At 45.4% G+C, this 12471-nt stretch overlaps 1 long non-coding RNA gene across 4 annotated transcripts in view; it reads right to left on the bottom strand.

Moving 5' to 3' along the window:
• LOC140471854 (uncharacterized) overlaps positions 1-12471 on the bottom strand; it is an 85441-nt gene that overhangs the window by 17347 nt on the left and 55623 nt on the right. For 3 of the 4 annotated variants that reach the window (XR_011957223.1, XR_011957221.1, XR_011957220.1), the window contains one exon: positions 8633-8739. This is a non-coding gene — a long non-coding RNA (uncharacterized lncRNA). Of the gene's footprint in view, positions 1-8632; positions 8740-8879; positions 8975-12471 lie in introns of those variants that run through there. The other variant, XR_011957222.1, reaches the window with a different exon arrangement.

Here is a 12471-nt window from a genome sequence, read left to right on the forward strand (position 1 = left end):
ATGTGACCCTCCCACAGATGTGCAGGTTTGATGGATTGGCTGTGCTAACATGGCCTGTAGTGTGTAGGTAAGGTGGGTTGTGTTAGCCATGCTAAATGTGGGGTTATGGAGGTAGGGTGGGACAGCAGGTCATTGCAGACTCGATGGACCGAATAGTCTCTTTGTGCGCCTAAGGGATTCTGTAATTCTAACTAGTTGTGATTGTTGTCACATTTTCCTAAGTCCAGGTTCATTCATCTCAGGTACACATGCTACCTTTTGTGTTTCTGTGTGTGCCCGTAGTGTTAGGTAAGGGGTAAATGTAGGGGTATGGGTGGGTTGCGCTTCGGCGGGTCGTGTGGACTTGTCCACAGTCTCCATGATTGTGCAGATTCAGTGGATCAGCCATGGGAAATGCAGTGTTAAAAGGATGGAGTGCTCCAGGTGGGATGCTCTTTGGATGGTTGGTGGGGTTTGATGGGCCAATGCTCTCCTGCCACACTGTTGAGATTCTATTCTATGATTGTGGATAAAGGCTATTCTATGATTGAGGATAAAGCAGGGTGTTCTTGGAGAGGCGGTAATAACTGGAAAGCTGAATCCAAAAATCACCACCTTCACCAAAGGAGATTTTCGGAAAATGACAGATAGTCAGGTGGATTAGCATTCCAATCTTAGATAGTGAGGAAGCGTGTAGGAGATAATGATTTTGCAATTTTAAACTGAGGGGAGACAGTGATTTATGGTTTTAGATTGCGTCGTACATTCGCAGTGTGAATATCCATCCTGTACTTTATTACAAAGCCAAGGTCACTGACAATGAAAACCAAAACACCCAGGAAACATCGCCTCACCACGTAATCTGATAAAAGAATTCTGATAAGTCTGGTTGAATTTAGAACAAAGATGAAAAGTTGGAAGATTAAATCCAATCCCAAGATCCAGTGCTTAAACAAAAGGAGACGACAATAGGATGAGGCAGGAGTTGGCTAATGTAGACTGGAAACAAAGACTTTATGGTGCGAAAGTTGACGGACAGTGCGGGAATATCAAAGAAATTTTTTGAAGTGCTCAGCAAAAGTATATATCAGGGAAAAGGAAGGACTTTAGGAAAAAAGGAATAATCTTCCATGGGTGGCTCAGGAAATAAGGGAGTCTATCAAACTGAAATAGAATGCATACAGATTGGCAATGACCATGGAGATTAGAAAAACTTTAAAGATCAACAGAAAGCGAGATGGGATTGGGGGAGAAAAGTGATTAATAGCTATCCCCAGGGCTGGAATAACAGTTTATACTGCTAGAGGGGAACTTGATGTTTGGGGAACATATGGCCTCTAATTGTTGAAGCACTTAACTGTTACCATAGAGATAATCCTAAGCAAGTTAAAAATCACAGCACACTCCAAAAGCTTGTACTTCCAAATAAACCTGTTGGACTATAACCTGGTGTTGTGTGGTTTTTAAACTTTGTCCACCGGCTCCTCCACATCAGAATCCTGACAGACAGCCCCACTGAAACTGAAGTGCCTGTCAGGTACTTGAGGGAGCCACAGGGGCGTGGGGGAGGGGTGTGTGGTTTAACCACAAAGTGCTGAACTGAACTAGACTTTCTAACTGCCGTTGCCATGGAGATAATACTGAGAGACAGTCTCTATTCAAAGTCCCAAACCACAAAGGTATAAGAGTGGGAGCTGTACATTGGACAGGTGGGGAGTTACTTGATGCTGCCTGAAGGTGTTTTGCTTGTACACTATCCAGGTAACTGCCATGTCTCATCAATAAAGTCTCAAAGAAGACCTCTCTGAGTTCTGTGCCTAGTTATTCCTATCCAGCAGGGTTCAGGAATATGAGCACACAGCAGTCAGTCTTCACAGTGGAGGATACGAAGAACATGCCAGTAATTGATAAGGAGACTGAGGAAGGTGAGGACCTAGATAATAACCATGATCGTGAAAGAGTTAGAACTGGATATGCTAATGTAGCTAAAGGTAGACAAGTCTCATTGCCCTGATGGGATACATCCCAGGATACCAACAGAGTTAGTGGGAGAAATAGCAAATGCACTTAGAGTCATAGAGTCTGACAGCAGAGACAGGCCCTTTGGCCCAAACTGGCCCATGCTGACCAGAAAGTCCATCCACGCTAACTCCATTTCCCTGCACTTGGCCCATTTGCTTCTGACCCTTTCCTATCCATGTATTTGTCCAAATGTCTTTTACCTGTTGTGAGTGTTCCTGCCTGAACCATTTCCACTGGCAGCTCATTCCATATACATACCACCCTCTGTGTAAAACAGTTGCCCCTCAGCTTCCCTTTTATTCTTTCTCCTCTAACCTTCAACTGATCCAATCAAGCCGTCCAATCCTTGAGTTCCTGGGAAAAAGACTGAGTGCATTCACCTTATCCATGCCTCTCATGGTCTTATACACTTCTAGAAAAGAATCCCCTCAGTTTCCTCTGCTCCAAACATAAAATCCTCCCTTGTCCAACCTCTCCCTATAACTCAGACCCCTGAGCCCTGGTAACATCCTTGTAAATTGTTCTGCACTTTTTACAGTTTAATAACTGAAACCTCCATTACATCCATCATATTTCCAGTGTTTCCCTGCGGGGCTGGAACCGACGGGACAATGCCAATGGATTACAATCCATGATCGAGAATGAACCCCTTTACAACAATCCCGTTTTCATAGTGTTCCCCATGGTGCAGGTATCCTTGTGTCTTTCTGGTTGCATGGTTAATTAAAGACTTGTCCTTTTACAAAGCAAAGTTGTGGCTTCATTGTTCCTGGGAAATGTGCCATGATTTTTCAGACTTTCAAAAACAAATGAACTCTCTCTCCATACTCACCACGCTGACATGGACTTGGCTGTGTCTCAGTACTTTTCCAGTCACATTGAGATTTGAAATATTTGCCCACGGACAGAATGCACACCTTTCCATCCAGATGAAAAGGCCAATGATATTCAGATCGGCACGGATCAAGTAACTATCAGATTTGACCATGAAGTTCAATTTGTATTTCTCATCTGCAAATCCACCCTTTCAGTACCATACAACAGAGCACACAAGTTACCACTGTTAATACAGGATGGAAATTCATAAGACAATTGTAGTATTAAACTGTAGTTTTCTTGTTTCCCCCAAAGCTTTAAACCTCAGTCTCACAATTTCTCTCTTCTGTGAACTGAAATCCAAACCAATCCCCCCACTCCTTTCCTCCACACCCAGTTCTCACACACTCTCTCTTCGAATCCAGTTTCCTAGCTCCTGATGAGAACCATCCTGCATACACAGCTTCCTGCACACTCTGGCCAAGACCCATCTTACTAAAATGAGCCAAATTAGAATTCTAATTGCAGGCCCATCCTTGTCCCTTTCCATAACAACCCTGAATCTTCACAAAAGAGTTCTAATAACTTTCTGCAAAACGCTGCACCACTGATAGTCTGATCACATGTCAGGGTAGCAAGAGAGGGGCCATTCCCCTGGGTCCTGCTCCTAGAGGGATGAAGCTGCTAATGATAGATTAATCCCTCACACCCACAGCCTCCTTCCCAGGCACTGACCTATACTGTGCATAATCCCACAATTGCCAGCACTGCACCCATGCACTTGTCTCCCCTCCTACAGCACGAGCTCCCGATCATACAGGAGTCCAGGTGATTGACAGCAGCTGCTGCCCAATATATCAGAATCCCTACAGTATGGAAACAGGCCCTTCGGCCAAACAAGTCTATACCGACCCTGCAAACAGTAACTTACACAGACCTATGCCCCCTAACTAATTTAATCAATACTATGGGCAATTTCGAATGGCCAATTCACCTGCCCTGCACATCTTTAGATTGTGGGAGGATGCACAAACCCCACACAGACAGTCGCCCGTGGCCGGAATCGAACCCGGGTACCTGGTGCTGTGAGGCAGCAGTGCCAACCACTGAGCTGTCTCTATAGGGTGGAGGGGGCGGGGCTGGAGGACTGGGACAACGAGATTGTAAACAATGAATGAATGTGGTGAACACTGGGGGATGGACAGGTCAGTGAGGGACAGGAGCAGTGCAGCAGCAGGAGGGGATCCTGGACAAACTGAGCAATGGGAGAGTCTGACAGGAGAGAAACTACAGGAAGGGTCTGTTTGGAGGCTCAGGCAGGGACAGCTGGGAGACAGTATGGCCTGGTGGCTTGGGCAGGTTTACTAATCAGCCTCTTCAAAGATGCTGTTACTCAACTCTGAGCCTGATCCTCCTGATCCAGAGGTAAGGACACGTACACTATTTCCTGGTGGGCAAGGGATACAGGGACTGCCTTTCAAAAGGAACTCCCCTGTGTTGGTGACATGAACAAGACTCAATACAGACTCACTGAGAAAATGCTGGCGTCCTTGAACTTCATCCAGAATATTAACACCTATAACTGGGCAACGCAGACCCCAATGTACAGAGTTAAATCCTGGATACCAATAACAGCTTTGTGCATGGGAAATCATATCTCATGAATTTGACTCAGTTTTTTTGAAGAAGTAACAAAGAGGATTGCTGAGGTCAGAGCATGGACATGATCTACATGGACTTCAGTAACGTGTTTGACAAGGTTCCTCATGGGAGACTGGTCAGCAAGGTTAGATCACATGGAGTACAGAACTGGCCCGAAGGTAGAAGGGAGAGGGGGCTTTTCAGGCTGGAGGCCTGTGACCAGTGGAGTCTCACAAGGATCGGGGCTGGATCCACTACTTTTCGCCATTTATATCCATGATTTGGATGTGAACATAAGAGGTATTGTAAGTAAGTTTGCAGATGACACCAAAATGGGAGATGTAGTAGCAGGGAAAAAGATTACCTCAGAGTACAAGAGGATCTGGATCAGATGGGTGAATGGGCTGAGGAGTTCAGTGTAGAAAAATGCGAGCTGCTGCATTTTGAAAAAGCAAACTTTAGCAGGACTTATACAGTTAATAGTAAGTTCCTGGTGAGTGCTGCTAAACAAAGAGTCCTTGGAGTGCAGGTTCATAGTTCCTTGACAGTAGAGTAGCAAGTTGATAGGATAGTGAAGGCGGCAGTTGGTCTGCCTGTCTTTATCAGTCAGAGCATTGAGTATAGGGGTTAGGATGACATATTGTGACTGTAGAGGACATTGCAAAAGTTGCCGAATCAATATTCCATTTAATTCTGTTCTCCTTCCTATCAGATGGATGTTCTTAAACTTTAAAGAGATCAGAAAAGAATTATAGCATGTTGCCAGGGTTGGATAGGCTGTTTTCCCTGGAGCGTCAGAGGCTGAATGGTGACCTGAAGAGATTTTTAAAATCAGGCTGGGCATGGATAGGGTAAATAGACAAGATATTTGCCCTGCAGTGAGGGAGTACAGAACTAGGGGACTGGGAAGGAGGGTCGGCAGACAGAGGGTGGTTGGATCGAGAAGGGTGGGTCAGAAATGGGTGGGGAAAGAGGGGGGGGGGATAGAAAGGGGTGGCACAGAGATAGATGGGGACAGAAAGTGGGTTTAGAGAGGAGGGGAACAGACAGGGGGAAGGGGGGGGGGGGGCAGAGACCAACAGAGGTAGGGGGAGAGACAGACAGACAGGGGGGAGAAAGAGAACAGACTGTTGGGGGGTGGGGAGACAGAGCGTGGGGAACAGACAGAGTGGGGGGAGGGGGAGAAACAGAGTGGAAAGATGGAGAGTCATTTGTAGATCTAAAACTCAACCCAGTTCCTGTTTTCTCATCCTGACCTTAATTCCCTCCGAAGAGCTCAGAACAACTGCTTAGTTCTTGGAAAGTAGAGTTTCAGAGAGATCAGGTGCTGAACATGGCATTTGGGACACTAACATTGAATGGAATGCGCTGACCAATAAATGGACTCTGGTTCGATTCCACTGTCTGTGCGGTGTTTGCACATTCTCCCTGTGTGTCTGCGTGGGCTTCCTCTGGGTGCTCTTAATTTCCTCCCACAATCCAAAGACACGCAGGTTAGCTGGATGAGCTTTGGGTAATGGTAGGGTACAGAGTTAGGGTGGAATGCTGTTCCGATGGTTGGTATGGTCCCATGGGCCGAAAGGCCTGCTTCCACACTGTAGGGATTCTGTCACTGAGTATAGGGGTTAGGAGGGCACGTTGTGGCTGAGTAGGGCATTGGGGAGGCCAGTTTTAGAATATTACATTCAATTGTGGTCTCCCTGATTTCAGAAAGATGTTACCAGAATAGGACTCAACCTCTGAATGACAAGTTCCTGGGAAGTGTTGACAGACAAAAAGACCATGCAGTGTGGGTTGACAGTTCCTTGAAAGTGTGGTTGAAGGTAGACAGGTCAGTGAAGGTGGTGTGCGGTATGCTAGCTGGTATTGGGCAGTGCATTGAGTATAGGAGTTGGGAGATCATGGTTCGGTTGTACGGTTTATTGGCTCGGCCACTTTTGGAATCCCCAGACTGCTTTCAATTCCAGTCTCCCTGTTATAGGAAAGATGTTGGGAAACTTGCAAGAGTTCAGAATGGTTTTACTAGGGTGTTGCAAGTATTGGAACACGTGAACCATAGGGAGAGGCTGAATCGGCTGAGGCTATTTCCCTGCAGCACTGGACACTTTAGGTGGCTTTATTGAATTTTATAAAGTTATGAGGAGCAATGATAGGGTGACTAGCCATGGTTTCTTTTTTCCTCAGGGTAGGGGAGACCAAACAAATGTGAATCTTTTTTCCAAGGTGGAAATGACAAATTCTATAAGAGAGATGGCAAGTTTCAAGGATATGAAAACCGAAACAACTGAAGATGCTGTAAACCAGGAAGAGAAACAGAAGTTTCTGGAAAAGGTCAGCAGGTCTAGCAACATCTGTGAAAAGAAATTAGAGTTAACGTATCTGAGGAAGGGTGACCAGACCCGAAACTTTAACTGATTTTTCTTCACAGATGCTGCATGATCTTCTGCGCATTTCCAACAACATCTGTGCAAGTTTAAAGGGAGTTGTTTGGAGTATATACCTGAGAGGAACTTTATAAAGTGCGAGTCAGACCACATCTGGAGTAATGACAGAAGGTTTGGTCCCTTTATTTAAGGAAATACATCATTTCATCAGAGGCATTTCACAGAAGATTGACTGGGATGAACCCTGGTTTGCAGGGATTATTTTTTAAGAAAAGGCTGAAGACGTTGGGACTTTACTCACTGGATTTGGGAAGAATGAGAGGGGATCTCATTGTAACATGTAGGATTCTTAAGGAGTTTGACAGGGTAAATACTAAGAGGATGTTTCTCATCATGAGGGAGTCTGGAACCAGATTCTGGGTCAGTCACAGAATCACGGATTCTGTTTTGGATTCGTCAAGTTTAAGGCAACACCGACACAGGTCAGGGGTTTCATAAGCAATGGAGCTGGGGTGAGGTGGAGAGAAGCAACATTTTAAGAGATTGTAATTCCTGGTGTTTGTGATTGTGTAGATGTCTGATCAGAAGGTCACCTTGGGGTCAGATATGAGAGCAATATTGTCAAGAGTGTGGTTCTGCCTCAGACAGTTCCCAGGGAGAGTGAGGGGCTCAGCAGTAAGGGAAAGTGATTTGTAATAGCAACTGAAGGCAATGGGTTTAACCATTGCAATGTTCCGTTGCAGGAAATTGCAGCCAATCCCGTAGTGGGAGTGTGATGAGCAGTTTGATAACTGAGTAATGAAGAGGGATGATGGGGAGGGAGAGCTGGGCATTGTCAGTGTACATGTGAAACCTAACACGGTGCTTTTGGACAATGTCACCTCCTGGCAGTATGTAGGTGAGAAACAGGAGGGACCGAGGAGAGATCCTTAAGGGACACCAAATACAAGGAATTCAGAAAGGAAAGGGAGAGTCAGGATGGAGTAGGTTTTTGCAACAACGGTGGGGTCAAATATTAGTTTGTAGCAGAATGGGAGAGAAGGACATAACCCGAAAAGACAGACAGATAGAACAAGGAACAATATCTGTGAACTGGGGAGGGGGAGTGATGAGGAGGAGGAGGAGCAGCCCGACTCCAAAAGCACTATTCCTACATTAGTGACATCACCCAACTCCACCCTAGTCTCAGCTCATTTACTGAAACACTCGTCCATCCCTGTGTTATCTCCAGACTTCATGATCCAAACACACTCCTGGCCAGCCTCCCACATTCAACTTCCATGTAATCTCAAGAGTATCTAAAACCCTACTGCCCAAGCGCTCACTTGTACCAAAACTTGTTGATTCATCAAAAGGCTCCTATTAACAAGCAACAATTTAAAATTCTCACCCTTGATGTAATTCCTGGCTGTGAACATCCCTGTCTCCCTGAACCACACAATCTGTGAGACCTCGACAACTCATTTTCTTTCAGACTCCCAACGATATGTTTAATAAATGCTTCACCTGTCTAGCTGTTTCTACCGTTGCCAAGGCAACACGGTATGGAATTCCCACCCTAACCCCCTCAGACCTGCTTTCCTCCTTTAAGGTATTCCTGAAAACCTGCTTATTTGGCAATTCTTTTGATCACCTGACCTAATATCTCCAGCTGTGGCCTTATGTCACAAGTTCTCAATCATATGTCTGTGGAATTATAAACATGATAAAAAAAAACAACTGTTGTTGATTTGCACACATTTTGTCAATTCTTCACTGTCGCTGAGTGAATAATCTATAACAGCTCTTACCCAAACACATTGTAGGAGCACCTTCACCACACGAACTGTAGCTGTACAAGGAAGTCAAACATCACCTTCTCCACAGGCAATCGGGCTTTAGCACTGATCACTGGTATCTGTGGACGGAGAAACACACAGTTGATATTTCAGGGAGTGCAAAATGCATTATCGGGAGGGAAAATGGTGCAGAATTTGGGATTTTTAAATTTGTGTTTTACTACGTGCACCAAGTTCTGTAAAACCTCTCATCCCATACCATGAAAATTTCCTCCTCTTCCTGGTCAATATGTTTTTCCTTCCCCCTGCCCTGCACCTTCACACATTTCCAATGCCTTGGTCACAACAACACTGTGCTGTTCGTGAAGTTTATCACGTGGTTGAGTATTGCCCCGCCCCTCATTCATTCTGATTGGTTGAAGGACCAACTCGCACCTCTAGCCCCCTTTCCCCCACTCTTATTGGTCCTGCGCTGACATCAATAATCCGAAGCCCACTGTGGGCTGGAGCATGCTCAGTGCTTCCTGCTTTTACTGCTGTTCATCAGGTATGAGAGAGAGAGGGCTCATCCCTGTTTCTCCTGAGGTCAGACAATAACAACAACTACCTGCATTGTATGGAGCCTTTCACATTGACAAATATCCTAAAATGCTTCACGAATGATGGAAACGTTGATTAAAGAGAACGATTTTTAGATACATCTTTAAGGCGGAGAGAGGGAGTTAGGGAGGATATTCCAAAGGTTCGTGTCCTTGGCAGCTTCAATCGTGGAGTGATATAGGTGGGGAACAGCTCACAATGGAGACAGCTAGTGGCTAACCATAAGTTGGATTAGTGGTGCTGGAAGAGCACAGCAGAACAGGCAGCATCCAACGAGCAGCGAACGTCGATTTCGCTGCTCGTTGGATGCTGCCTGAACTGCTGTGCTCTTCCAGCACCACTAATCCACTATTTGCTTTCCAGCATCTGCAGTCATTGTGTTTACTTCATTGATGCTAACCTTAAGTTAACAACCTCATGTCGTAGCCCCCTACCCCACACACCAGTTCTCACAGTCTGCCATTACACACTACCTATAGTTAGCCACTAACAGTCTCCATTAACAGCTAATCATCCTCCCCCAAACAGATTGTTATCCACTCCTTTACCCAACCGTTCTTCTCACTCTATCCCCACCTATCGTTTACTCCTTTTATCCTCCCCCCACACTAACTTCTGCACTAAAACTGACTTGTTTTCTCAGTAATATCTGTCCTGAGGAAGGGACACTGGGTCTGAAACTTTAACTCTGATTTCTCATCACAGATGCTGCCAGACCTGCTGAGCTTTTCCAGAACCTCCTGGTTGTTGTTTCTGATTTACATCTTCTGCAGTTCTTTTGGTTTTAATTTCCCGGGAGTTTGTAATTCAGGTCCCACAGCCTCTGTCCCAGTCTCTGCTGTCTCTCCCAACCCCACCCAGTGACACTGCAACTGCACAGCTCATGGACAGGTGTTGTCTTGCTGGCCACACCCCTCATTCACTCCCATTGGCTGCAGGACCACACAACCTCTCCTATTGGTCTGGAGCTGTCGTTAATTAAGCTGGCGCCGATTGAGAGTGGTTGGTTCCTCCCTGTCTCTGCCCTGGGATGAGCTCCATCATTCACAGTGAATGGGGCTGTATCACAGAGCACAGGGGCTGGGGGCTATTCAGCCCATTGGGGCTGTATTCTCTCCCTCTGGAGATGCTGCAAGTCGGTCCCAAGTCCCCTCCCATGTGCCCACGGCCCCCCAAATCTTACCTTAAAAAGTAAAATTCCAAGTCTGTTTCAGAATACCTGCTGAATCTGTGTCGTTCAGACTGTTCCAGATGCTCAGAACTTACTGAGGAAAATAGTATTCACATTTTCACCTTGTATTATTTGCCAATTACTTGAAAGTAGTTACTAAAAATTGTGACAGTGCTAACAATTCCTCTCTCTCTCTGCAAATTCAAGACCTTGGAACCAAATCTGCACCAGGTCGAAATCACTGCTTCACCTTCTCAGCTCCAAGGATATTTATGTTTGCTTCAGCTAGCTCGCCACAAAATAGAGGAATGCATCTTAATTTATTAGGATCAAAGAAACAGACCTTCGGTCCAATTCGTCCATGCCAACGAGGAATCCTAAACGAATGGATTCCCATTTACCAGCTATTGGCCTGTATCCATCAAAACCCTTCCTACTCATGTACCCAACTGGAAGCCTTTTAAATGTTGTGATTTTTCAGCCTTCACGACTTCATCTGGTAACCCCTCCCATACACACACCACACTCAGCTTGAAAACGTTGCCTTTTAGATCCCTTTTAAATGTTTCCCCTCTCAATTTAAACCCAGGTGCTCTAGTTTTGGACCCACCTAACCTGAGGAAATAGGACCCCGGCTGCTCACCTTATTCACACCCCTCGTGATTTTATATATCTCCATGAAGTCACCTCTCAGTCTTTGACTCTCCAGAGAAAATAGCCCAAGCCTATTCAGCCTCTCCCTGTCGGCCAAATCCTCCAATCTTGGCAACGTTTTTGTAAATCTTGTCCAAACCTTTTCAAGTTTCACAACATCCTTCCCAGAACAGGAAAATTCAAACTGAAAACAGAATTCCAGAAGTGGCTTAATCAATGTCCTGTCCAGCCACAATATGACATCCCAGCTTCTGTATTCAATGCATTGACCAATAACGGAGAGCGTTAATGGAGTCCCATTTGCCAGCGGTTCACCCTTATCCCTCTAAATCGTTCCTCTTCATGTACCCAATCAAATGCCTTTTAAATGCTGCTGTACTAGACTCCACCCCTTCCTCTGGCAGTTCACTCCATACTTGCAATGCCCTCAACATGAATAAGATGCCCCTTAGATCCCTTTTAAATCTTTTCCCTCTCACCTTAAGCCTGTACCCTCTAGTTCTGGACCCACCGAACTTGGGAAAAAGTCCCTGACTGCTCACCTTATCCATGCCCTTCATGATTTTATAAGATCACCGCTCAGACTCCAACTCTCCAGGGAAAATAGACAGCCTATTCAGCCTTGCCCAATAAGCTCAAACCGTCCAACCCTGGCAAAATCCTTGCAAATGTTTTCTGAACCCTATCAAGTTTCTCAACGTTATTCCGAGAACAGAGAGATTGGAACTGAAAACAGAATTCCAGAAGGGCCTCAATCAGTGCCCTGTCCAGCCACAATATGACGTTACAACAGCTGCATTCAATGCATTGACCAATAACGGCGAGCATACCAAATGCTGCATTCACTCCCTTACCTACCTGTGACTCTACGTTCAAGGAACTAGGAACCTGCACTCCAAGATCTCTTTGTTCAGCAATGTTCCCCAGGACTTTACCATTAAGTGTATAAGTCCTGCCCTGATTTGCCTTTCCAAAATACAACAGCTCACATTTATCTAAATTGAACTCCGTCTGCCATTCCTTGCTCCAATGGCTCATCTGATCAAGATCCTGTTGTATTCTGAACTAACCTTCTTTATTCTACACATCCAATTTTGGTGTCTTCTGTAAACCTACTGACCATACCTCATATATTCACATTCAAGCCATTTATTTAAGGGCCCAATATCCATCCTTGCAGCACATTGCTGCTCACAGGCCTCCAGTCCGCAAAGCAACCCTCCATCATCATCCTCTGTCTCCTACCTTCAAGGCAGTTTTGTAATGGCTTGCTCTCCCTGCATTCCATGTTATCTAACCCTGCTAACCAGTCTGCTTTGTGGAACCTTGTTGAATGTTCATATAAACAACATTCACTACCTGGCTTAATCAATTTTCTTTGTCACTTCAAAACACTCACTCAAGTTAGTGAGACACAATTGGTGCA

This window comes from Chiloscyllium punctatum, unplaced genomic scaffold (genome assembly GCF_047496795.1).
Source record: "Chiloscyllium punctatum isolate Juve2018m unplaced genomic scaffold, sChiPun1.3 scaffold_168, whole genome shotgun sequence".
Classification (NCBI taxonomy): Eukaryota; Metazoa; Chordata; class Chondrichthyes; order Orectolobiformes; family Hemiscylliidae; genus Chiloscyllium; species Chiloscyllium punctatum.